The following is a 27,625-nucleotide window of genomic DNA, read 5'->3' as shown; positions in this document are numbered from 1 at the left end:
TAGATACAGTCTTGCCCACCACTGACTGAAGCCTTTAAAGAAGACAGGTCTGAAAAGGGATGCAAGCACTCAGTGGAAGACACAGTTCAAAATCCAGAATTACAGTCCTCAAAGCAGAGAGACAGCTGTCAGCCCTGAAACATCCAGATCTGCAATGCCTCAGCTCCTGGCAGCAGCAGTGCTCCAGGTGCCTCAGCTCTGCTTCCTGGCGTGCTCACCAATGCTCCTATGTTGACAAGACTGAGAATCTTGGCACGCAATTCATTCTCAATATTCCTCCAGTAAAAAAATGACTCGTAAAACTCCTTGTTAGGAATTTTTAAACAACAACTTCCAAGTGTTACTGTCATCTTCTTTTCTATATGTGAGCTCACTGGTTAAAATAGTCAAACTTTTCTTCCTGGTGGGGTTCAAAGCTCTATCTCATGCTGCCCTGAGGTGAAGCAAGGAATAAAACTATTGCCTGGTTAGGATAAACCATTTGGGGACCAGGGTTTAGACTGAATTAGTCAGAAGACTATCTAATCTGGAAGCCAAAGCACTCACTTGGATAGTGTGCAAAGACTTGAACTGCTTTCTCTGCTTGGCAGATTCTTTCATACATCATAGCATATGTTTGGGGTTTTTTTTAATGAAAGAAAGCAGAACTCGTATATACCCCACTCGTGGCTGGATGCAATGACCAACACGGTATGAAGTCACACAGTCACAGGTTTCCTATTCTTTCACAAATCCTGAACTGCTTGACAGAGGGTGAATGAGGTTTATCACATCTTTTATGAGCCCTGCACTTCCAGACATGAAGTATATGGCCTGGTGATCTGGGAATTGTTATGGAAGCACAGTTAAGAAGGAAGCTGAAGATCTAGAGGAGAAAGCTCTCTAAAATCTGTAAATTATCCACTGCAGTTTTATAACAGCTATCTCTTCTCATTTTTCTATATTGCCTCTGTGTTTTTACACATCACAGGTAAACTACATGCACAGAAATGAAATAGATGCACTTGTATTTCTGTAAATCCAGGTTTGATTTAAGAGCTGCAAAAGCTATAAATACATCTCAATGCACATCAGGCTTCTGCTCTGATAACAATAAATGCATTTGTGAAGTGGTTTACCACCTCATGAAGAAATTGAGGGGGAAAATAAAAAAAATTCAAATTATAAAGCTGCAAAGGAGAAATTAATTCCAAAATGTCTTTGAGGTGTTAAGAAGGATATAAGAGATAATCTTACAATGGAGATTCATAAAAGGATATTCTCATTAAGGAAACAGTTGCAAGTCAGAATAAACACATCGGTCAAACATATGGGGCTGTAAGTGAAAACAGGGTGGAGCAACGTGTTGATATGATTAAAGAAAAAAGACGGGAAGTAGGAAATAACATGATGAAATAATTTCAGTTTAAACAGGAATGAAAGACAACATTACAAATTCACGAGGGAAATAAAAAGGTACTGTAGCTCTTCTCATGATACATTGAGTAAAGTTACATCAGCAATACCAAATTACTGCAGGCATATAATATTTGTCAGACAGGAAATCAAGATTGACGTGGCACTAAAAATCATGGAGATTTAAACCAGGTCTCAAATTTGCATATGCTTCATGTCCACAGAATAGGTACTCTGAAATATCTACACTCACGAATTCAACCAAAAATAGATAATTTGAAATATCTACAACAAAAAATTAAAAAAAATATATATACACTGAAACAGTGAGGAAGTAAGATTGTGCAGAGAAAAAATCATGAGGGCTAAGGCCCAACTAGATATCAGATTGGCCAGGTCTGTGAAAGATAACAAAAAAAATCTCTCTATGAATACATTAACAATAAAAGGGGGACTAGGGAGAATATTCAGTGCCTATTGGATGCAGATGGAACAATTGTGACAGGGGATGAGGACAAGGCTGAAGTACTTAATGCCTTCTTTGCCTCAGTCTTTAATAGTAAGGAAAGTTGTTCCCTCTGTGTACAAACCCAGGAGCTAGAGGAGGTGAATGAGGCTCCCATGATCCAAGAGGAGGTGGTTAGAGACTTCTTAGCCCAACTAGACAGCCACAAGTCTATGGGGCCGGACGGGATTCACCCAGGGTATTGAAGGAGCTGGCAGATGTGCTGGCCAAACCCCTTTCCATCATCTTCAACTGTCCAGGAAGACTGGGGAAGTCCCACTGGACTGGAGGCTGGCTGATGTTGTGCCCATCTACAAGAAGGGTCGCAGGGAGGATCCAGGGAACTACAGGCCTGTCAGTCTGACCTCAGTGCCAGGGAAAGTCATGGAGCAGGTGATCTTGAGTGCTATCATGAAGCACATGCAAGAGAACCGGGTGATCACGCCCAGTCAACACGGGTTTACAGAAGGCAGGTCTTGCCAAACTAACCTGATCACCTTCTATGACAAAGTGACTCGGCTGCTGGATGAGGGAAAGGCTGTGGATGTGGTCTTCCTGGACTTCAGTAAAGTCTTTGACACAGTTTCTCACAGCATTCTGCTTTGGAAACTGTCAGCCTCTGGCCTGGACAGGCGCACACTCTCCTGAGTGGAAAACTGGTTGGATGGCCGGGCCCAGAGAGTGGTGGGAAATGGTGTGAAATCCAGCTGGAGGCCAGTGACAAGTGGGGTTCCCCAGGGCTCAGTGCTGGGTCCAGCCCTGTTCAATGTCTTTATCAATGACCTGGATGAAGGCATCGAGTGCACCCTTAGCAAGTTTGCAGACAACACTAAGCTGGGTGGAAGTGTCGGTCTGCTGGAGGGTAGGGAGGCTCTGCAAAGGGATCTGAACAGACTGGACCGCTGGGCTGAGTCCAATGGCATGAGGTTTAACAAGGCCAAATGCCGGGTCCTGCACTTGGGGCACAACAACCCTATGCAGCGCTACAGACTAGGAGAAGTCTGTCTAGAAAGCTGCCTGGAGGAGAGGAACCTGGGGGTGTTGGTTGACAGCGACTGAACATGAGCCAGCAGTGTGCCCAGGTGGCCAAGAAGGCCAATGGCATCTTGGCTTGAATCAGAAACGGTGTGACCAGCAGGTCCAGGGAGGTTATTCTCCCTCTGTACTCGGCACTGATAAGACTGAGCTGGGGTTGTTTAGCCTGGAGAAGAGGAGGCTGAGGGGAGACTTTATTGCTCTCTACAACTACCTGAAATGAGTTTGTGGAGAGGAGAGAGTTGGCCTCTTCTCCCAAGTGACAGGGGACAGGATGAGAAGGAATGGCCTCAAGCTCCTCCAGTGGAGGTTCAGGGTGGACATCGGGAAAAAATTTTTCACAGAAAGGGTCATTGGGCAGTGGTAGAGTCTGCCCAGGGAGGTGGTTGAATCACCTTCCCTGGAGGTGTTTAAAGGATCAGTGGATGAGGTGCTGAGGGGCATGGTTTGATAGGAATGGTTCGACTCATGATACCATGGATATTTTCTAACCTAGTGATTCTGTAATTCTGTGATCTACAACAAAGAATTCAAACAAAAATAGATTGAATGCTGGAACTATGGGAGCCCGGCAGCTCCTACTGAGCTGTCAGTAGGTATGTTACTGCTATACAAGGGAAACACAGGAAACACAAAGTCAACAAGAATGCTTGTCAGATATTAAAAGGTCACAAGGAAAACTGTCCCCAGTAATGGCATGTTGGTTTCAACCATATGATTTTAAAAACTAAATAAAACCTTTTCTGATTTCTGAACACTGAGGTTTTCATCCAATTTTCCTCAAAACTTTTCTCATCAAACAAGCTCTGGAATAATGTTCTTTCTGAAAAAAAAAAGAAAAATGAAAGGCAAACTTCTCAGAAACCGCTTCAGAAACTGGGAGCTTAACAAAGCTCAGTGTATGGATTGCTACTAACTTATGTAAAATAGCAGCTTTGAGCGAGTGTCTAAATTCAACTGTCTTTTTCTAAAACATTGGCTTTAGTACAATATACAGTCCGATACATAGATATAGTATTTACAGGAAGAATACTATACATACATACAGTGTGTATAATTTATATACAGTACTATCAATACATTTTACTTAGTACAACATATAGCAGATGTTAGAGAAATGTGTGCAATTGTAGATGTAGGGCTGCTAAATCTGCAGAGTGAAAGAAGGTTCCTGCCAGAAAGCCTGCTTCTGCCTGGGCTCCTCCCCATAGACAGCATTTCTTGATAGGAGCCTGCTAGGTCTCTCCACAGGGTCACAACCTCTTTCAAAGCACATCCACTTGCTCTGATGCAGCATCCCCCATGGGCTGCAGGTGGATATCTGCTCCCCTGTGAACCTCCATAGGCTGCAGCAGGACAACATGTGTCACCATGGTCTTCACCACGGGCTGCACAGGAATCTCTGTTCCAGTGCCTGGAGCACTTCGTCCTTCTCCTTCTTTCACTGACCTTAATGTCTGCAGGGTTGTCTCTCTCGTGTTTTCTCACTCCTTTCTTACAGATGCTGTGCAATACTTTTTAGCTTGTCTTAATTATGTTATCAGAGGTACCACAAGCATCACTGATGGGCTCAGTTTTGGCCAGAGGTTTGTCCATCCTGGAGCCAGCAGAAACTGGTTCTGTGTTACACGGGGGCAGACTCTGTTGTCCTCTCACAGAAGGAACCACTCAGTCCCTCTGCTACCAAAATTTTGCAACATAAACCCTATACAGACCCCAGACAAACAGTCCTGGGACAACTAATCATTTCCTCCCATCCCAGAGTTTTTTCATTCTTGCTACTTCTCTTCCTTGAGTTCTGCCCTCACTACAGCCCGTTGTCCCAGTATCCTGTGCTTCTCTGCCCAGTTGTCCATTCAGCACCCACAGGCCCCCAACTATGTGCTCTTGCAGTAGTCCAGCACTTGCTGTTCTTTCACTAACTACAGAAGACAACTGAGCATTGCCCTTCCCTAGCTTCTTCTAGTAGGACAATTCTTGTGGTTAACTTAAAAATCCCTAGAAATAGCTTGCACCTACTAAAGGTAACCAGAAAGACCTCTAAAAGCCAAAAACTAGGACAGATATTGAAAATGAAGAGCAGATACATAGTAGAACAGTGGAAGGTGGTTGTTCACATTATGGCATACTGATTAAAGGACCTTCACAAAACGTGTGGAATGCCAGTCTCTTGGGATTTATCAATCTCATCATGTTACAGAAAGGGTGATGTATAATTTCTTTCTTATTCCTATGTGACTGTTACAGAAAACAATACCCCTAATAGGGTGAAGATCAAAGAAAACCATCCTCTTAGCTTAAGTCCCAGATGTATCTTTCTTTTCTTGATACGGGACATAGAAATACCAAGGGCAAAGATTCAGCAGCTGAGCCGCTGAACTGTACTAATCATGCAGCACAGGGTCCAATTGGGATGTTTAAATATCCGTCTCCTCGGTGCCACATTTGAATGCAGCAGCTGAATTCCTTTCTCTCACCTTTTCTTGTGCCTGCTTTTGCTGTGTCATATAAGACAACAGTGAATGCTTGGCCTCACAGAAATCTGCACTAAACCCGGAGGTGGTCTGGTAGCCACAGAAATCATTGGAGTCCTTAGGATGTCTAAGATTGCAACTATCAATAAGAAATCTTTTCATTAGCTTGTAATCATGACAACAAGAATAAGCTTTTCTCAGATCATTCTGCTAGCATTTCTCAGATTTTTTCCCTAACAAAGCAAGAATCTCAGGGCAGCAGAACTGTGTGAGAGCCAGGGAAGGCTTTATGTGTACTCAGGGACCAGACAAATTAGTGGAAGTGGAATCTATTGAAGAACCACATACAGCTTGAGATATTCTTAAGCTAAGAATATCTGGTAGCTGAGACAGTATCAAGGACTTGCACTCTTCTTACTCTCCTCTCATTGCTTTTGATGATTAGTGGAAATAGGGCACTGGACCCCTAGTTTGACTCAGGATGATTCTTTTTATGTCATGCAATAAGTCAGCTGTAAACTTTTTGGGAGACTTTAAGCCTTCATCACATAGCAAGACAGGGTAATTGGGCAACAATTTTTCGGCCAATGTTCTGAAACAATCATACTGTGTGTTGGGAAAATTGTTCTTCACTGATCAGTTGGAGCCAAACCATCTGACATCCTCAGTATTTACATTTTAATTCTTAGCATCATGTAATATGTCCCTTTGCATAAGACGTTGTGTTGCATTGACTGTCAGCCGGGTGCCTATCAAGCCATTCTATCACTACCCCTCCTTAATATGGCAGAGCAATAAAAAAGAGTGAAAAGCTCTCTGGGTCAAGATAAGGACAGTGAGATCACCCAACAGTTACCGTCACAGGCAAAACACATTCAGCTTAGGGAAATTAGCTAATTTTTTTACTAATTAATAACAGAGTAGTATAGTGAGAAATAAGAAGAAATCTTAAAACACCTTCCCTCCACCCCTCCCTTCTTCCTGGGCTCAACATCACTTTCAACTCTTTTACCTCCTCTCCTCAAGTAACACAGGGTGATAGAGAATGGGGGTTGCCAGTCAGTTCATAATACTTCATGTCTGCCAATCCCGCCTCATCCTCTCTTCCCCTGCTCCAGCAGAATCCAAACCATTTTTTCACAAACCTCCAATTTGAGTCATTTCAGGCTTAACTCTTCCAGCATGTGCTGTTTCCACAGGATGCAGTCAGTAGCTGGACTTACCTCAGCCAATTTCCGTTTCCTAAAGCACTGACATGTAATATAAGCTCATTGTTTTTCTCCCTTTGGACTCTGGACAGCAAGACAAATGTCTCAGGAGAACATCTCACTTGTTTAGATATCTGACTTAGGAAGTCAAGAACAGTCTTTGTATAGGATTTGATACTGGCTGTGCAGAAACACACATGACCAGTGTAATTGGTTGGCTGACCTCTAGACAAAAATTTGGATGGGATGTATTATTTCATGTTCTAATAAACCTGCCTACAGCAACTAAAACTAAAACCTAGAAAAATATGACTGTGAAATATTTTAAAACATAAGGAGTAGAGCATAAACATGGAAATGTAAATAACAAAAAAGTCTTTTTTCTTCTAATAATGATAGGTTACAAGAAACTCCTGTAAGGGCATTTTGGTTTATTAATAATGTATTTATTTATTTAGTATTTTGAGAATGTATCTTGTTTTTCTCCAGGAAGTAGTTTCTATGAGGTAAATGAGTTCAGGATTCTATTTTCTTGTCCATTTGCTCCAGGTTTCTAATGGTATTTGATATAGTTTGTCTTGCTAGCATCTTCTTCGATGCCCTTTTACAAGACAAATTGAGACATCAATTTACAAGTGCTTACTTTTTGTTTGTAGTCAGTTGCCTTTTTCTTGGCTATATCTTAAATTCTAATACTTTACATTTTGTCAAAGCCAGTAACAGTTGGTGAAAGTTAATTTTTCCTTTCCAGCCTGAGATTTTCAACAATGTTAGCCAGTATTCATGCTGCAGCTAATGCTCCCCTCCAGGTCATTTGGTAGGTGTACTATCTCTTCAAAATTACTAGAAGTATATTAATCTTGTCAGGACTCATTTATGAGGTTTTAGCTAGTCAATCTATAGTAAGAATACATTCTATTAGTCCATAAATTGATGTAATTTTTGCACTTACATTAATTTCTATTTACTTTGCATTCTATTTTTTCCCCTCTTTGTCTCAGTTGTCCCCTTTGTGGCCTGTATAGTTTTGACAGTTTGCGGTCGAACCCATGACACCGATCTAATTGATGACCCCTGAATTATGATGGCAAAGCAGCTGTATTAATCCTGTAACACGTCTGGCTTCTTTTACCATATTAGCCCTCTGGGAAATCCTTTAGCAAATTGTATCCACATGTTAAGCTCCTTTGAACAATCAGTTCAACTAAAGCTTTAGCCACCAAAATCCATTTCTTTTCTTTAGAAATCAGTCTCCTAATTTCTAGCGACTTAGCCTCTTTTTTTCCACCAGGTTAAAACCAAATTATATACATATTTCATGCCCAAAGAACATTAATTTTAGTACAGGCAAATGGAATGAACACAGCAGCTGTAAAATGAATTGTAAATTTTCCTGTTCTTATATATATAACAATGACCTGAAAGCTTGAAGATGTCCATTGTTCTTTTTTTTCTTGTGTGCTGGAAATGACCTGGAATATTTATCAAGATGAATAAAATGTACTCAGTTTTCATCCTACCCCAGAAAATCTTCTTGCCTCATCTCATTCTGTACAATTAAACAAGAAAGAAATGTTTTCAGTGTGGCCATGGAGGCAATCCAGACTTTTTTTTTGGTTGTTGAATTATTTTATTAATAGTACATCCTGTAAAGAAAACTAGCATTTTCTAGTCTTAACTTTGTGACAACTTATATGCAGTGATGTTACACTTTAGTGTAGTTGGCTGCTTACTTGTGTGGGTAGATTGCCTTTCAGGTGCATAGGGCTGCAATGCAACTGTCTGATTTACATGGCCTTCCAAGATAATTGCATATGAGAATTCCAGCTGGGAGGCACCCTTTCCCACAGGAACAACACAAAATCTCAGAACCACTTAATCTCATAATTAGTTCAGAAGTCATGTGCTTTTCTTTGCACTATATGAATGAATATTATCTCAGGCGTGTGAGTTACACTCTGAGTAGACATGTGATATTCTTTATGCTTCACGCATCTGACAGAAATGTAGTCAAGTCATTCATAATACTGAACCTCACTGCATTTATCCTGCATTTCAACATTACTTCTTAGCTCAGATTTAGCATCTTCCTGTTTTGTGACTTCTCCAATGCTCAGAATTCTACCCATCCAGAAGTTCTAGAAATAGTCTAATTAAAGGGAGAGTTGGATAAAATAGTTAAAACTAGTGAACAACACCATTCTACCTTCTCACTCTACCTGTCAGAAGGCAAAAATATACTGAATTCTTTAGGGCAACATTAAGAATTTCTCTGCTATGGAGCTTCAAAGCTCACAAATCTGCCAGTCTTTCAGAGGCTCAAGACTTGTTTTTGCACAAACACAATAGCAGGCAAATTCTAAGAATGGTAGTAAGATGTCAGTTCAGTGTATTTTCTGATAATAACATAGCTTGTATGCATATATGTTGTATGCAGTGAATCAGAAATACCAGGAAATGTGTTTCTGGAATCACTTCTGCACCTAGGTAAGTGAACAATCTAACCTTCTGTTGTAAAATGTAGTGGTTATCTCCGTAAGATGAAAAGCATGGTGGGAGAAAAATCATCTTGATAAAAAACATACACAATAGAAAGCTGACCCTTTAAATGATCCACCAAGTTACATTAAAATGCTGATTTTAACTTCAATGGTGCCTTAGCAGCAAGAAACATCATGGGATTTTTAAAGACATTCTCATTACATCCATCCCAATGATTACTTCATAAGCTTTTCCTTTCCCTTCTCATTAAACTGGATGTTGCTGCCTCGTTGTCTGCCTCTGGGGCTCAATCCACCCACATAAAGCTTGCTCCATTGCGTTTCCACCAGATCACAAAGAGCAGATGACTGAATTGAAAGAGTAATCTCTTCATATGACAGAATAACTTGCACATATCTGTCTAGTATGAGGGTTAGAGGAATGTCTTTCCATTTTCCTACTCTTTCCTCCCAGGAAGGGATCTGCTGGAATGCAATAACTATTTTCCTAGGACACACAGCAGCACTGAGCTCAGCTCACTCCTACATTCACCAAAGATTGTAATCAGTGAAATATTTTTGTTTTCACAATGAACTGAATATGCTTTTCTCCTGTGCTGTATTGCCTCTGAAGGCAGGAGGGTATGGAAGAGGTACAATTGCTCTGAGATCTGTGTCCCAACACTACCCCACGAAACTTGCTGTAGGCATATTACGTTCGAATTTTGAGGGACATTAAACCTGCAGGGAAGAAGTAAATGTTGGTGGCACACTTCACACTTCCTGAGAAAGAGAATAACAACTCAGATCAGCACATACTCCTGATGATACGATAGTTCCTATCAGAAGAGGCATAAGAAACTTGGCAAGGGTCCTCATCTCTAGTGTATTAGATCCTGCCTCACTTTAACTCAGAATTGCTGAATCTGCCAGTAGATTTTGCTTCTTCCACCTTAAAAAAAAAAAAAAAGAAAAAGTCATCTATGAATTAACAGGTCTTGCAACATTCTAATAAAAAAAGGAATAACAAGTCATCACAGAGACAAGCAAAGGGCTTGCTCAGCATGTCACTAGCCATCTTCATGTATGCTCCACTTGAAGCTAGTTTGGCAGAACAACAGTTTCACAGTGAACAGCCCCAGGACCTTTCATGCTGGACTGCAATCAAATATGAGAAATTAGACACAAAGGACACCGCCAGGAACTTTCCTCCCTCTAAACACTTTTACTCTGAGTGATTATTCCTTTACATTAAATGCCAGCACAGATCTCCACATCAGGCCCTTTGAAAAGCCCACATGGATATACAGATTTTGTGAATTGTACTAGTTAGCCGGAGATAATGATAACAGGAATATTTTGGGTTATGTACAAATTCCTACTATCTTAAAAATAGGACAAAATCAAATCAGATTGCTTCTGTGGCTGTGGTTGATGTGGCTGTGCATCTTCCCCCTTCCATCCATGCAGACATTCTATTCAAAAGCAAGAATAACTCATAGCACCTCCTCCAAGATTATTACAATTTGTCAGTGAACTTGCATTACTTTCTAATTTGAGTGGAGATGTGTCCACATTTAGGATTTCTCAATATTTCAGGGACTTTCCTCTGCAAAGGAGCTCAACAGTTTCTCACAGCAGTCTTGAGGTAAACGTAGTAGCTACATTCATTTGCTTGAGACCTGTTTTAAACACCAGACAAAATTTTCAGTCTGCATCTGAGTTGGGTGGACAAATGCAAAAGAATGCGTCTTGCAAATTATTCCTACAAAACACATATCCTTTCTTTTCCTCCTGTATACCTATGAAAAGAATCAAACATGATCAGCAAAAGTATGGCTGTATATTTTCTGAAGTAAAACTTGTAAAACCACCTGGAATCTCCTTACAGAACTCCTGCTGACAAGGGATCATCGTAGAAAATTTTTCCATAGTGCGGATACAATGGATACAACCTTCAGGAAAATATTTGTACAGAGCTCCAGAAGGCATTCTTGCTGTTGTAGTAAGAATATTGTATTGTAAGTACTATACTGAACTATGAACTTCGAATTCATGTGCTGTTGAACAGTTTAGGGTATAAAGCACAAAATCTTCAAACTGTAGGAGGTCAATCTCCGCTACTTTATAAATGAGGTTATTGGCTTCCTTGGCTGACAAAATATGTTTTTTCTTCAACAGTTCTTAGAACTCTAAAAAAATTTGTAAGAGGAAAATTAGTATAGAGGTCAGCTCTGCCAGATGCTTCTGGTAGTGAAATGGTAGAAATTGCACTGGCTGACAACAAACTTCCAAAGATCAAGCCATTCACATGCAAATGTCTAAATACACATTTACATCATGCTTCAGAAGCCAAACTGAGTTTCATGAAATGACTTCCGTTTGTTTAAATGCAGTGTTCTCCATTTTGGTCTGTCAAAGATGCTTCTGCCATTAAATCATTGGAAGAAAAATAAACAGAGGAAAAAGAGAAATTACATTATGCTATAAAATTGACTACCAAGGATTCTCCTGAGCAAATTTATTTTTTCTGTTCTGTTGCCTTCCACTAATAGCTTAGTTTTCTATTATTATCTTAACCATAATTTTAAATAAAACTATCAATAACAATACCTCCTTCATAGAGTATATAGACATGATGAGCCAGTTGTACCACAGAATGAAAAGCAACATCCACCTGAAAACAACAGGTAACAAACAAACACTTAAACAGGCTAATGCAAGGAAAACATGCACTAGGGGTCTAGGTTGGAAATTTGGATCATCTGCTCCTGTTCTATCATACCTTCTGCCACAAGTTTTCATATTAGGTCATAATGTCCAAATATCATGCAGGAATGCATTCAGTAGACAGTCTAAAGTATTTTGGGAGTGCTTACTATGGCTTAACACAAAAATGACTGTCCTATGACTAGTGCTTCTTCGAGTTACTGTATAACAAATTTTATAAAATCACAAATATAGCTACATCTGCTTTTTATTTCATATTTTGTGTTACCAGTACAAAGCATCATTGCAGGTCCACAGTTGACTTCATTTCTAGTCTATGCCTAACACTGAAATCTATGATATCTTAAGAATGGTAATGCATTACATCAACTTAAAAAAGCATATATAGCTATATGAATTTTGAAATAAGCTATATGAATATAAGCTATATGAATTTTGAAATAAGCTGATCACCTCCTAATGTTTCTGTTAAAATGCATTTCTGGTGTGTTATATAAAGTAGCATGCAACTTATTACATTTTTCTCACAAAAATGTCACCAGTGGAAAAAAAATAAAAAAAGCCCTAAAAGTTACAATCAGAAATATTGTAATTGACTCAAATTTTAAGAAATGACAATTTGATAAAAGTTAGAGAGGAAACAGGAGATAATTTACATTATCATTGCTGTCAAAGAGGAACTATTTTTCTATTAGACTGCTTTAAAAGAAAATATGTCTATACGGAAGGAAAGACTGTTCGTATCCAGCCTTAGACTTACCCTTATCCCTTATCCATTCAAAATCAGATACACCTTCCACTCCCTGTCCTACAGGTAGATACACGTCCAGTCTTCTTTCACAGTGTGGCTCCACTTGCCTAATCATGTATTGCTTCATACAAAAACAAATAACCATTTCTGCGCTTTCATCCCTTTGTGACAGCTTCTTCAGGAAGGAACTGTGACAGACTAGAAAACCCTCCTCAGTATCCAGCACTGACTCTTCCTAAATTTCTTATATTTAAGTTCTCCTAAATTATAAAAATAGATGACGCACATGAAAATCGCAAAATACTTTTCTCCCCTTATAAATATTAAATAAAGATGATGCAACAGACTTGTATTCAGTGTGCTGTCCTCTGCTTGGTTTTGTCTCTTCATGTACATTTGCTCTTATCAGGATTGTTAACAAAAGATTAGATGCTTTGGCCAACATTAATAGAGGAAGACGTGCTCCCAACTTGCCTTTAACCTCTTTATTCTTTCCTTAGCTTAAGTTAAGAAACTAAACGAGTTTAGAGTGCAAGAAAGCTCTCCAACCTATGAAGCTTTAGGGCATTAGTAATGCTGGAATTAAAAGATTAAAACACTTGTTTCAAGTGCTAAATAGCAATGTTCTCTTATTAATTTCACACTCTACTAAGCATTATGCCATACTTTGCAATGCATGGATTCATCCCACACATCCTGTGCAGAAAAGTGCTTTGGGCTTGTGTTTACATTTGAGTGCTCTCCTAAATCAAGATCCCAAGCTTTATACTCTGTAACACTAATTTCCTCCTCTCATACCCTCCATACCCAGTTCTCAAAGCGTTAAAATGTGTTCACTTTGAAAGGCACACTTACAACTCAGTGATTTTATGAAGATAGAGAGCTGACACTCAATGTGAAGATGTCCCCAGCCATCATATGCCCTAACGCTTTATTGAATTAGGTCCAAGGCTAAGTTCATCTTTAAAGGACCTCTGCGCTCACATTTCCTGCTGAGGCATTTGTATCTGTGTTCCTGCACAGACATTTTTAACATCTGGCTGAATTTGCCTGTACTGTGTAGCTGGATGTTTGACAGGCTCTCAGAGCCAGACATTTATCATTCCTGCATCACCATACTGTGTTTTTGTTGTATTGTGGGAAAGACTCATCACAATAAAAATGCAAGAAACAAAAGAATCCCACTTTTAATGACATGGTACTTCTCCCATCAATTTTAAGCAATGAATATTGCAAACTCCTTTTCAAGCATGTTAAATTAGGATTCACCAGTCTCTCTTGTCAAGGACCAGAACTCCTGCTGAAATGTGCTAAGCTCCTGACACTTGCAGGATCTGCACTGAGCCTGTGAGTTGGGTGCCTGCCACTTCTAATTAACACCAATCCCACACAGCGATCCTACCTCTAAGTCACAGTCCTTGGCCAGACAGACTGAAGTGTTGTTCTAGATAGAATACATAGAGTGTATTCATTTAATATACTGAATGTAAATTGTGCTAATTTACAAAGCAAAACAAAGCTGGACAAATTTCTGTATAAAAATGTCTAATTTTGTCCATGGAAATGAGTATACATGAAATTATGTAGGTGTTGGAGGTCTTAGGGGAAAAAAATTCAGTGTCAGTGTCAGTATTGAACTGGCATCAGAGAAAATATGATGTACATTGCTGCAGCTATGTCAGTCAGTCAGAAACGTGTAATAACTCATTATTATTCACTCTCTAAACAGAGCTATTGCAAATGTTTAAGTGACAGAAATAAAGCATGTTTCAACTTTTCAAACAAAAGCAGGAATGTCAAACCATGATATTTAGTAGAGAGTTGACTTAGCTGATTGAGGGGATTAAAGGCACGGACTTCAATCTAATGGATCGAAGACCGTGCTTTTAATCCCCTCAGATGGTTAGTGCATGCTTATGCAGAACCACAAATAATGCAGAAAGATGTTCAGTCGTGGACTGTGTTGAGGAAAAGAGTGTCTGCAGTTACTGCTAAAGAAAACTTATTTTCTACTATCTATAAACCTATTCAATCCCTCTTCTAATTGACTTGTACATTCAAATTTGTGATTGCAACCTATATGTATAGAACTTTTTGCAGTCTTTCTGTTTAAACAGACCATAGGTTACATTCTTGAATTACTCTGCAGAGATGCTGGGACACCTTCCTGACCAATCCAGATCTAAATTCAACTCAACTAACCATAAATTAATTAGGAACAGAAAAGTAGATATCATTGCTGGGAGGCAGAATTTTAAAAGCAATGATCTTTCTAGTCATGCAGAATATGTATATCACATTTTGATTCAAACATGCAATGAAAACAATTAAAGATATTTGTCACTACTAGATGCCCTCAGTTTAGACAAAATCATGAAAGATTATAAATGTTAAGATAATTAAGTTTGATGTGCTTCTATTGCTGGGGTTCTCTAGCTGAAAGAGAAACATATCCAAACCCAAACTTGTGGAATTTATTTCTACATAGAACAGATCCTCCTAAAAGGTATTCTAAAGTGCAAGGAGGACAGGGAGGATATTCTAGACAATGGCTTCACCAAGGGCAAATCTTGCCTGACCAAATTAGTAGCCTTCAATGACAGAGTGACAACGTCAGTGGACAAGGGAAGACATACAGATGCTGTCTCTGCAGACTTCTGTAAGGCCTTTGACATGATTCCCCACAACTTTCTTCTCTCTGAGTTGGAGAGATATGGATTCGATAGTTGGGCAGTTAAGCATATTAGGAATTGGATGAATGGGCACATCCAGAGGTAGCTGTAAATGCTCAATGTCCAGATGGAGATTGGTGACAAGTGGTGTCCCTCAGGGGTCTATCTTAGGACTAGTACTCCTTAAAATCGTCATTAGTGACACAGGCAGTGGGATAGAGTGCATGTTTGCAGGTGACACAGAGCTGAATAGTGCGGTTAGCATGCCTGAGAGATGGGGTGTCATCCAGAGGGACATGGAAAATCTTGAGAAGTGGACCCATGTTAACTTTATGAGGTTCAACAAGACCAAGTGCAAGGTCTGCAGCTAGATTGCAGCAAACCCCTGCATCAATACAGGCTGCAGGGTGAAAGGATTGAGAGGATACCTGCTGAAAAGGACTTGGAGTTGTTGGTTGATGGGAAGTTCAACATGAGCCAGCAATATGTGCTCACAACCCAGAAGGCCAAGCATATGCTGGGCTGCATCAAAACAAGTGCAGCCAACAGGGCAAGGGAGATGATTCTGCTCTTCCACTCTGCTCTGGTGAGACCCCATCTAGAGTACTGTGATGAGCTCTGGAGCCCTCATTACAGGAAAGACGTAGACCTGTTTGAGTGGGTCCTACAGCATCCTTGTTTGTATCAGCAATATTATGGAGGAAATTAGGTTGTTTATACTGGAGAAAAGGAGGCTGAGGGGAGGCCTTCTTTCTCTTTACACCTACTTGAAAGGACGTTGTAGTGACATGGGTGTTGGTCCCTTTTCTCTGAATTGTCTTCATTATAGCTTCTCTCAACCTTCCCTGTAATTTTTTTCTTGTACTTTTCCTCTGCTGACTTCCTGCAGGTCTCCATGTCTACAAAAACCTATCTTGATTTTCACACTAAGCTGCACCATGACTATGGGGTTTATTGCAACTCCCATTGAGACATGATAATGGTGTCCTGATCGTAGGCAATAATGCCACCATTATTTTGTGTCATTCTTTTCTATACAGATTTCTATAAAATATGCTCATAATGCACAAACAGTCTCAAAGATCTATATTTCCCATTCTTACTACAGGTTACCTAGAAACATCTGCAGCACAATAATAGTAAACTTTCACACATCCAAGAATACTGCTCCTTTGTGCCAATTAAATGCAATATGAGCTCTGCACAAGGGAGCAATTTATTGCTTCATTATTGGTTTTATATCATTTTACATCCTGTTCACTGCAGAAATAAACATCCAAACAAATACTTAAAAAGCTAAATGGAGAAGTGTAGCACAAGTTAATCTACTAATGGAACCTTTAACGCGCGCCACTCCACATATGGCATATCTGTGCACAGGGTGTAATAAAATAGATTAAAAGGAACAAAGAAAACACTGTATTTGCCTTTTTAATAAATGCAATTACACATAATAGGAAGTTATCTGACTGCCCGAGCAGGCTGATTTAGATAGTAATGCACTGGTGATACACATATTGCAGAGATAGTTTAGGAAAAATATAAACCTAGAAAGTCCCAATTTCTTGTTATAAAACCCACACTTGTGTAAGAGGATTAGAGCTTACCTGTTAAATAATGAATTTTGCCAGCAATGTCAGCCTTTACTATCCCCTCAGGGTGAAAATCCTGAGTATCAATTGCCTTTGGTATAATTAAGATCTGGTATTTGAGAAAAAAGTAGATATATTTCAAAGCTTACATTTCCCTTACAAGTCTAAAACTGTCTAAAACTGTCTGGAGAACCAGAGACCTTGAGCTGCTGTTGAAAAGCCAGTGATGTGGCAGAGCTGATGTCTTCCTTGCATGATTAATGATGAAACTAGAGGACTTAAAAGGCAGATACATCAGAGCTATAGCGATGGTGTCAGTTTAGTTTCCTTAAAATGTTGCCCTTCTGCTCTTTCTGTTATTTTATCATAGGAATTTTTGCCAAAGTATTTTAACTTTCAGTGTGTCTGGTTACATCTCAAACTCAAACAGCAACCAAAAGAGATATAATTTAAAGCAATAAATTACTGCAAAGGAATTTTTGTATTTCTGGAGTCATTATACGTAAATAATTACATACTTTTAGATTAATTTTCTTCTTTGAGGGTAACACTACATCTATATCAGATAACTCAATATGGTGTTCCTCCTGAATTTTCCTGTTATAGGTAAGTTTAGTCAACCCATGAGAGAAGCCACAATTTGAAGGAAAGGATTCCTACTCTTGGCAGCAAGGTTGTGTCAATACTCTACAAGATTTTCCAGTTATCCCCAGCAACCCTGTTAAACAGATAAAATTCAGTTTGAGGGGGAGAAATGGGTAGAAAAGTACAATAAGTAACCAACTTGGCCTTCTCTGGGTAACACCTGTAGGCTTTCTGCTTTGAAATGAAAGCAATTAATTCAGAAATGCACAAAGCCACTTCATAAAAAAAGAATATCTATTTTAGTATTACACTATTTTGATTTCAGAATGCAGTGGCCTGTTGAAAGCAATTCCAGACTACATGTGGAATAATGCCTAACAAACCTAGCTTACTTCCTGGTAATGACAAGATTGTAATATGGCTTTCCACCATAATGTAGTTCATAATCTCATCACCCCACGTTTCATTCTCTTTCCAACCTTAAACTGGCAAAGCTTTTTGAATCTCCTCACTACTAGTTACAACAGCAGCATTTTAAAGAGATAATTAGAGAGAATTGTATAAAACTTACAGTATTAAGATCCCAAAGGGTATTGGGAAAGAAAGAGATGTAATATATTTTTTAATCATACATTGAGAAATAGATCTAAGGTAAAGGTCAGAAAGAGCTCTTCATTTTAGCTGAGTATAGGGAGGAGAGTTTGTTGCCTGGGAGCAAGAAACATATTCTGTATGGTAGCCCAGTGCTTAGAAACACATATTAAGCCACGTATCTATATTTACTAAGCAGGCAGAATATGGTTCACACCACACCTTGTTTTAGAGGTGAGCCACTGCAGAGTTGTAAGAGAAGCAGCATGGCAGCATGAGGCAGATACACTTTGTAACTTAGCAATAAGAAAGATGTGAGTTTTTGCTCCTGATCTTCTAAAATTTACCCTCCTGGGTCCTCCCACTCCCAGCTATAAGCTACTGTCAGAGTTCATTTTCTGGATTTGCAGTGTTTTTACTTAATGGCCAATCTTCAACGATGTCTCCTTCCTTTTGAGGAAAATTTCTTTACCGTCTTGGTGTCCCAGCTACCCCATGGAAAGTTGTAGTTATGAGTCACTGTACATACCATACACAAGAATCACCTCACTTACCAGTGAAATGTAAAGCACTTCACATGGAAAATACAAATAGCTAATAGAATCATAGAATCATAGAATCACCAGATTGGAAAAGACCCACCGAATCATCGAGTCCAACCATTCCTATCGAATACTAAACCATGCCACCCATCCCTTAAACACCTCCAGGGAAAGTGACAACCACCTCCCTGGGCAGCCTGTCATTCCTGAAGAGCCAAAGCAATTGAAAGCCATAGAATTGGGTTGCATAGCAATGGTGTTTCTTTATTTTCTACAAAATCTCTGTGGTGAAAAAATATTTTCCTTTGAGCCTCTGCAGTGATCTCAAATTGAGATTCTTTTTCCTGGGATGATTTGTTCCACTGAATCTTCATGATTTAAGGTAACAAGTCCAATCACTCTGCTGTCCAGTCTCAAAGCAATGAGTACTATCTTTGTTCTCAATACAAATTACTGCAATGCAGTTCCCTGAAGACATAAAATAATTATGATGAATGAACATTGTTGATAACAACATGAAAATATTTTTGGTCTTATGATCTTTTTCATATCCTTTAATCTGTCACACTGAATGGTACCACTACTTTTTTAAATTTATAAAAGAATGTTACTCGTTGAATATTTGCTGCAGTCCCTGTGATCTTGGAGGAAGAAAAAACGGAAAAAAGGTGGTTTATTATGATACTGCCAACATCTACCCAAGGAAAATATATCTACAGAATGCAAATGGAGGGTTCAGTACTTCCAGACCCCTAGATGAATTTCAGTTATTTGTGTATTCAAACTATCTTAATACTGTGATAGCAGCTTCACTCACATAAAACAAAGCACACATTCAAGTAATGATGCATACATAATGTTAGGTCTCTGTCTTGATTTTACTTCATCCTGTGGCTAATTGCCTTACTGCAGATTGCCAATTAGTTTGACTCCCAGCTGTATTCAGGAAGCCAACTGGGAATGCCTGCATAAGCCTTTGAAGTCCTTTACATTATCTGCTAATCTAAAAGGCCTATCAACACAGCATTTGAGAGGAAGAAATGAATTAAAAACATTAAACATTAAAAAACATTAATCTTCTTAAAGCTTTAGAAATTGCTTAGACACAATAGTAGATGATGAAAAACGAAAGTTAAAGTGACTCTTTGTTCCCTGTCCTCTCAATTCTCTCATGATGCTCATGATAACAAGAAACTGCAAAAGAAAAATAGGCTTTTTTTCCTTTCCTGTTGTTTTAAACAATTCTCTCCATACTGATAAAACTCTGTAGGAAGTAACATCAGGAAGTTTTTGCTAGCATGTGCTGGTCATCACCGCCAATAAACTCTGAATGCATCTGGCTGAAGTTTTATAACTGAACTTGACATTTTGTGCCTTAGTGACAAGCTTTGCCATTACATTGTGCTGTAAAGAAGGAAAGAATGTTCCAGGAGGTCTGTAAAAAGCCTTGAGCTCTTTGACCTGAAGGTGGAATATTTGTCTTCTCTCTTTCTTTAGTAGCAACAGTTAATGAACAGAAACATAGGTATATTCACTGTGAAGCCCCAAAGTCTAAACTTATGTTTATTAATTATTTCTCTATGGTCTGATTTTCCTTCAAAAATACAAAAGCTCTCACATTTGCTTATGTATGCCATGGGCTGATGGTGAGAATATAATTACTTAATAATAATATCACACTTCAATAACACTAGATCTGGAGAGTTGTAGGCTATTACATCATCCCCAGTAAATCTGAGCAGCTGATAGTTTAGGTCCTCATTCTAACTTTGCTGAGACTTGCAAAAGGAGAACCTTAGGGCCAATAACAGGTTTCTGTGTCCTGCAGGCTAAGCCAATTTTCTTTTGTATGTATCTGGACACGAGGAAAAATCCGAGCTTCTGAAAGAGCTTCTCCACTGTCTTAAAACAATTAACGAAAGACAGACCACTAATTTGGTTATGTTGGTCAGAATAAAAGATGGCATTTCTGCTCTGTATTGCTTCTGGTCACTACCTCAGCAGCATTTTTTCTGGCTGTGATGGCTTGGTCTGCTTTCCAGTCCTTAACCTAACACTGCCAACTCCACCACTAACCATGTCCCTAAGCACCACATCTACCTGTCTGTTCAAAATCTCCAGGGATGGTGACCCAGCCACTTCCATGGAAATCCTGTGCCAGTGCTTGATAGCTCTTGGTGAAGACCTTTTCCTAATATCCAATCTAAACTTCCAGTGGTGCTGCTTCAGACTGTCTCCTCTCACCCTATCACCAATCGCCTGGGAGAAGAGACTGACACTCACTTTGCTACAATCTCCTTTCAGGTAGTTGTAGAGATCAATAAGTTGTAGAGATCTCCTCAGCCTCCTTTTCTCCAGACTAATCAACCCCAGTTCCCCAGGTGCTCCTCATAAGATTTGTGCTCCAGGCCCTTCTCAAGTTTCGTTGCTCTTCTTTGGACATGCTACAGCACCTCAATGTCTTCCTTGTAGCTGGGGGCTCAAAACTGAACACAGTATTTCAGGTGCGGTCTCAATAGTGCTGAGTACAGGGGAAGAATCACTCTCTGATCCTACTGTCCTTGCTCTTTCTGATACAAGCCAGGATGATATTGGCCTTCTTGGCCACTCGAGTATACTGTCAGCTTATATTCAGCCGGCTATTGACCAACACCCCCAGGTCCTTTCAAGTCAGGCAGCTTTCCAGCCATTCTTCCCCAAGCCTGGAGTGCTGCACGTGGTTGTTGTGGCCAAAGTACAGGTCCCAACACCTGGCCTCGTTGGCCAGCTCATTAATCCAGTCTGTCCAGACCCCTCTGTAGAGCTTTCCTTCTCTCAAGCAAAGCACATCAACACTCCCTCCTAGCTTGGTCTTGTCTGTAGACTTACTGAGAGTGTACTTGATCTGCTCATCCAGATCATTGACAAAGATATCAAAAAGAAAGGGCCCCAACAATGAACCCTGGGGAATGTCACTTGTTACCTACTGGGAACTGAATTTAACTCCATTTGACTTAATCCTGATAGCTCCCAGGCCCAATGGAGTAAGTATACTGCCATAATACAAAGCTTCATAGAGAACCATATGACATACAGTAAGCTCCAAGAGTTCGAAAATGTCTTGGGTACATACATACTAAAATTATGTTGCTGTGTCTGCAAGTTTGAGAGTTAGTCGTTCCTATAAGGTCTTGATTTAAAGGCTGAAATAATGTGGATAGACATATTCACATAAGAGACATATTATTCACATGAAGTTGCTACCTAGTGTATTATGCAACTCATTTTATAGGCTAGCACAGGTGTTCCTTTAACTAGACAGACATGACCTCTACATCAAAAAACACATGAAACACATACACATATTCATCAATTATACCACTTTAAGAATAACTTAGACCTGTTATGACTCCATCTATTTTCATCAGTAATGAACGATGCAGAAGAAGACGGCTGTGTAGAAATTTTAATTATATAGCCTCAGCAGTTCTTAAAACTTCCAGGATGAATGAAAATGGCAACCAGTTTCCATTCTGAAAGAACTAAAAGATAAGTTAATAGAAACAGAGCTTTACTAGGCTCTGAGAAATACAGCTACTCTTTCTAGGGCTACTCTTTGACACGTGCTGTCTAAGGAATAGGTTTTTTAGGAAAAAAGTTTATACACTTTGACAGAAATAGCCAAACATCTTCCAGCCAGTTACAACAGATGGTAGTTCAAAAGACAAAGGACATCTGTCTATGACTCATCAGACTTCATAAAAGATTATGAGAATTTGAGATAGAGTTCTCAACAGATTTGATTCCACATAAGTGAGAATGAAGTCACCTCCATATGGCAAAAGGTCTTCTGCTGATGCAAATTTTCAAAGTAATAAGTGATCAAGAAGTTACTGTAGAGGTAACATGCAGATCTTTGGGGAAAAGTTACAAGATGTGGATGTGTAATGCTTTCGTAGAGAATGTTTTGTTCCTATAAGCATAATTTGTTTCCAGTACATTTCTCACTCTGTAAATGGAAAATGCAGAACCAGGAAGCCAGTCAGGAACACAGTCTCTAATAAATATTTCATTATTGGTTAATGAAATTATGAAGTGAACAATTGTTGCTGGAGTTGTAAAACTGCAGTGATTCAATTATAATAATTGCCTCAACTCTTTTTTCTTCTCTATTTGAAGTATCATTGACAGCTGAAAGATATCATTTTGTACCATGCCAAAACAACTGTGACTGTGTTATTAAAGATATCAAGAATTTTTGCACAATCAGTGACAGTTTTATCTCTTCCCAGATGATCTCATGCACTTCAAAAATCATAGAATCAGAGAATAACCAGGTTGGAAGAGACCCACCGGATCATCGAGTCCAACCAATCCTAGCAAACACTAAACCATGCCCCTTAGCACATCGTCCACCTGTCCCTTAAACACCTCCAGAGAAGGTGACTCAACCACCACCCTGGGTAGCCTGTTCCAGTGCCCAATGACCCTTTCTGTGAAGAATTTTTTCCTAATGTCCAGCCTGAACATCCCCTGGCAGAGCTTGAGGCCATTCCCTCTTGTCCTGTCCCCTGTCACTTGGGAGAAGAGGCCAGCACCCTCCTCTCCACAACCTCCTTTCAGGTAGTTGTAGAGAGCAATGAGGTCTCCCCTCAGACTCCTCTTCTCCAGGCTAAACAACCCCAGCTCTCTCAGCTGTTCCTCATAAGGCCTGTTCTCCAGCTCCTTCACGAGCTTCGTTGCTCTTCTCTGGACTCGCTCCAGAGCCTCAACATCCTTCTTGTGGTGAGGGGCCCAGAACTGAACACAGTATTCAAGGAGCGGTATACTCTAACTCATTTACTAGAGTTAGTGTTCTTCAATGTTCTTACACAGGGCCGTGTAAATGAATGACGTCAAATAACAATGATAGAAAGTTTATTCTCAAAATCCCTCCAAATAACTTCAGCAGACTTAGGACATGTCATTATAGAGGCAGAACAGCTATCAGCTGACCACACCATTTTTAATGTCTTTCAGGCTGAATATCCCATTGTGTTAACAGAGTGTAGATTAACCAAAGACACAATCTATGGAGAAGGTGTGACTGTTTTCTGTAGACATGTAACACAGCAAGGATAAAAGGAGATTTTGCCGTCTCTTTTCTTTCATATGCTCATGGACTTCAGTGGTTTATTTAGCTTTTTTTCACAGGCTAACAGCTGTGTAATTCATGCATAACGTTTTGACTGTGTAAATTTTAGTTTGTGCAGCAAATTAATAACTTTTTATAGATTATGAACAATGTAAAGTATATTTATAGAATGGCCTGATATTTATGTCACAACATGCAATATCTAAGAATTTGCAGGTGCTTGTTACAACAGAATAAATAGCTTTACTTTTCTAAATATGTTAATGACATGGCATGATGGAAATTGCAATAGACCAAAGATTTTATGCCAGCTGCTCAGCTCTTTTTCCTAAACATATGCAATCCTGTGCCAGGACATCCTCTCCTTTCACAGCTGCTGCAGGTGAGTGTGAGCTTCTGTAAGTCTCGTGCCATATATTCTGGCTTTATGAATACATCTCACATAGTGTAGGGTATCTCAAGTAGTGGTAGATGCCTAAATTTAAGTCAGTGAACAGAGCTTTGTGGGTGGAATTCAACTTCAAAACAAGACATTGAAAGGTGAGCATCTAAATGTCATCTGAGTGTGTGATTTCATGCTTTAGTCAATGTAGTAAGTCAATAACAACAGTGGAGTGACTTGGCTTAATCAAAAGCAGTTGCTTAAGGGCATAACCTGTAATAGTCAAGGCTACAAAGAATATGAAGTTGGCAAATCTGGTGGAAGACCTACAGAAGACCACTACTCTTCTGGAGAGATATCTGAAGCCAAGCAGATTACCTTAGTGCCTGCAATGGTGCTCTGTGCTTAAGTCTAGGCGTCACCTTCAATCTCAGTTGACTACGTCAAATGTTGCAGATAGTAACTTATAAAATTTTGGTTTATCAGCTATTTAGAATTTGTTAGGACAAGATTGTAAAATTACTATTAACACTTAATTATCAATCAATTAACAAAGTGATCAAAATATCCAATATCTGTGTTACAGTCAACTTAATCAGAGACAATCAGATTAAAAATAATGTGATTCACTCTTATATACTACTTGGTGTGATAAGTATATACGCAAGCAGAGAGATATAGAGATATAGAGATACAGAGATATATATGCATACGAAGGCATAAATAAGAGCATAAGCATAAGAGAAGTACAGGCCACAGCAAAGAAAGAGAGAGACCGGTCTGAAAATTTCCCTCTTGAAATTTGGTAACAATACCAGTGTGGGGCCCAGCATCAGTCCCTGAGGGACCTCACTTGTGCCATCCTGCCAGTCTGAGTAAAAACCATTGACCACCACCCTCTGAGTGCAGTCTGTGAGTCAATTTTCTACCCATTTCACAGACTACCCATCCAATCTGTATCCTGCGATTTTGTCCAAGAGAAGGCTGTGGGAAACAGTATCCAGCATTGTGCTGAAGACCAGGTAAGTAACAGCCCCTTCATTCCTCTTGTCAATAGACGTTATTTTGTTGCAGAAGGTGATCAGGTTAGTCTGGCACGATTTGTACTTGGTAAAGACATTCTGGGTTTTTTTTTCCCAATCACTTGCTTCATTTGGTTAGTACTGAAATATTTAATCTGTATCTAAATTAAAATCTACATTCTTATCTGTCTTTTCTAGTCAAGGGAATGGAATATTCAAGGACTTATCCCAGGAGTTGGCAACATTCATTAGGAATGTCCATAATTACATCTGAACCAAGCTGGAGGAAGAGTTTCAGAGAAGAGTTTCCAGAAAGAATTGATATCCCACAGCATGGTAATTTATACTGAATATATATAGAAATGAAAATATATAAAATGGGCAGATTCACACACATACAGACAACTACTTGAAAAATTGACCTGAAGATTTGGTTTGGTGTGGTTTTCTGGCTCAGTTTGTGATTGCATGTTGCACAGCAGTAAAAACATCTCATCACAGAAAGTTCAATAAAAGAATCTTGGAGTGTATATATCTCAGGAAAGAAAATAATTGTGAAGGACAGATATCCCTGCTGTGGATTACTACAAACTATTTATGAGTTAGAGAACTATACACCTACTAAAAGATTATTTTGCTTTTTTGGGTATTGACTGATTCATTAATTGTTATACAAGTGAATAAATAATACTTCCTACTCTGCTCTTTTGAAGGAAAATTAGAGTGTGAAGTTGTGAGCTTTGAATAACTTTACTGCTTCTCTTTCTCTGGCAATAAACCTACTATAATGGACTACTATAAAAATCTTTCTAGATAAGTGTTTCTATGAAAATTCAACATGGAAAATTGCTATAGATTGCAGTTTCCCTTGGGAAGAAGAAATGACAGGAAACTTCTTTGAATCTTGCCAGCAAAATAAACTACAGCGTTTCATGTCTACAAATAATGGGGAGAAATTATTGCAAAAAAAGCAACACAGCATTGGATTTGTAGAAAATTAGGAGAATCGATCAGAAATGCTTCTGCCTTGATGTTCCAAAACAAATGCAAGTGATATCTTATTTTCAAATTACTTCACAATAATAAATGCATCTTTACTGTACTAACACAAGAAAATTAATGTTTCAGTATAAACTCAGAGAGTGGCACAGAATACAGAGTGTAGCAGATTAAAATATTCATAAGAATTCATGCTAACTGGGTGGTATTTTATAGTAAGACTTGAAGCAAAAAGTAATCTCTATCAAATTATGCTAAAAACTGAACAACAGAAAAAATATAGGCTAATGGAACCTGTCATCCAATTTCTATTGAAATGACATGATTTTATTCTGAAAACATTCTGAAGCATTCTGAAAATATAACGTAAACAAACAATTCTAAAAATATGTAATGCACACATGATAGAAAACAATAAACAATAGGAAAATGCAGGGAATTAGTGAAATATCAAAAAAAAGGAAGACATGTCAAGGGCTCTTCTTCAAATAAAAGTTACTGGGCAGCTGAACCCTTTTATTCATTTTCCAGTAACTACATAAGCATATATGCTATAGTCTCTGCTATTGAAAAATAGTCCTAATAATGAATTCAAATCTACCACTGAGTGAAACTTCGACTGGGCAAAGTTGGTGAAGTTTGGTCTCTGTGGGAAATTGGATGTAGAGTCTGGTGCTGCCAGCTAAGTGCAGTGGGTGAGCATCTCGGCTCCTGAGGTGCTGACTGACAATGTTTTTTCTTAGCAGAACAGTACAGAATGTGGAAGAAGAAACCAACAGAGATTTCCAAATTCAAAGAGCAGGACTTTTCTTAAAATTACTACATTCATGTTGGTTAGAATCATATAATCACCAGGTTGGAAGAGACCCACTGGGTCATCAAGTCCAACCATTCCTATCAATCACTAAACCATGTCCCTCAGCATCTTGTCCACCTGTCCCTTAAATACCTCCAGGGAAGGTGACCAGGGACTAGGAATGATCATAAGTGATGTGGTCAATATAATACCCTGCAGCATATAAGATCAGAGGAGAGGGAGCCTACTAATATGACAGAACATTATTTAATTGGAGGGCAACACCACCTATCTTCTAAGGTAGATGTTACTGAGTTTGCAGACCTTATTGAATTTGCAGACATTATTGAGTTTGCCACTTCCTTAATTATTCAGCTATTTTATACATATATATACACACACACACACACAGAGCTCTAGTATCCATTGGATTTATTTAGGTGCCTAAAAATAGGCATCTGTTGCTATTTAAGACAACCTAAGATATCTGAGATATCTATACAAGGCAGACAGGTATGATGCTGGACCTATATGAGAGTCACACCCTCCAGGAATGGCAGTCAGAAACCAAGTAACTAGAATGGCATTTAACACACATACATTGTGTATGTATACATGTGCAAACAGGAGAAGGCAAAGATTGCACTTTTTAAAGACACAGAATATAGACTCTTCATTTTACGAAAAGAGAAGGGAAAATTGCATTGGCTTAAATTCTCTTCAGAAAACAAGAATGTAAGAAGTATTTTTTAT

Source organism: Phaenicophaeus curvirostris, chromosome 1 (genome assembly GCF_032191515.1).
Source record: "Phaenicophaeus curvirostris isolate KB17595 chromosome 1, BPBGC_Pcur_1.0, whole genome shotgun sequence".
NCBI classification, from domain to species: domain Eukaryota; kingdom Metazoa; phylum Chordata; class Aves; order Cuculiformes; family Cuculidae; genus Phaenicophaeus; species Phaenicophaeus curvirostris.
Note: the sequence above shows the minus strand (reverse complement) of the source record.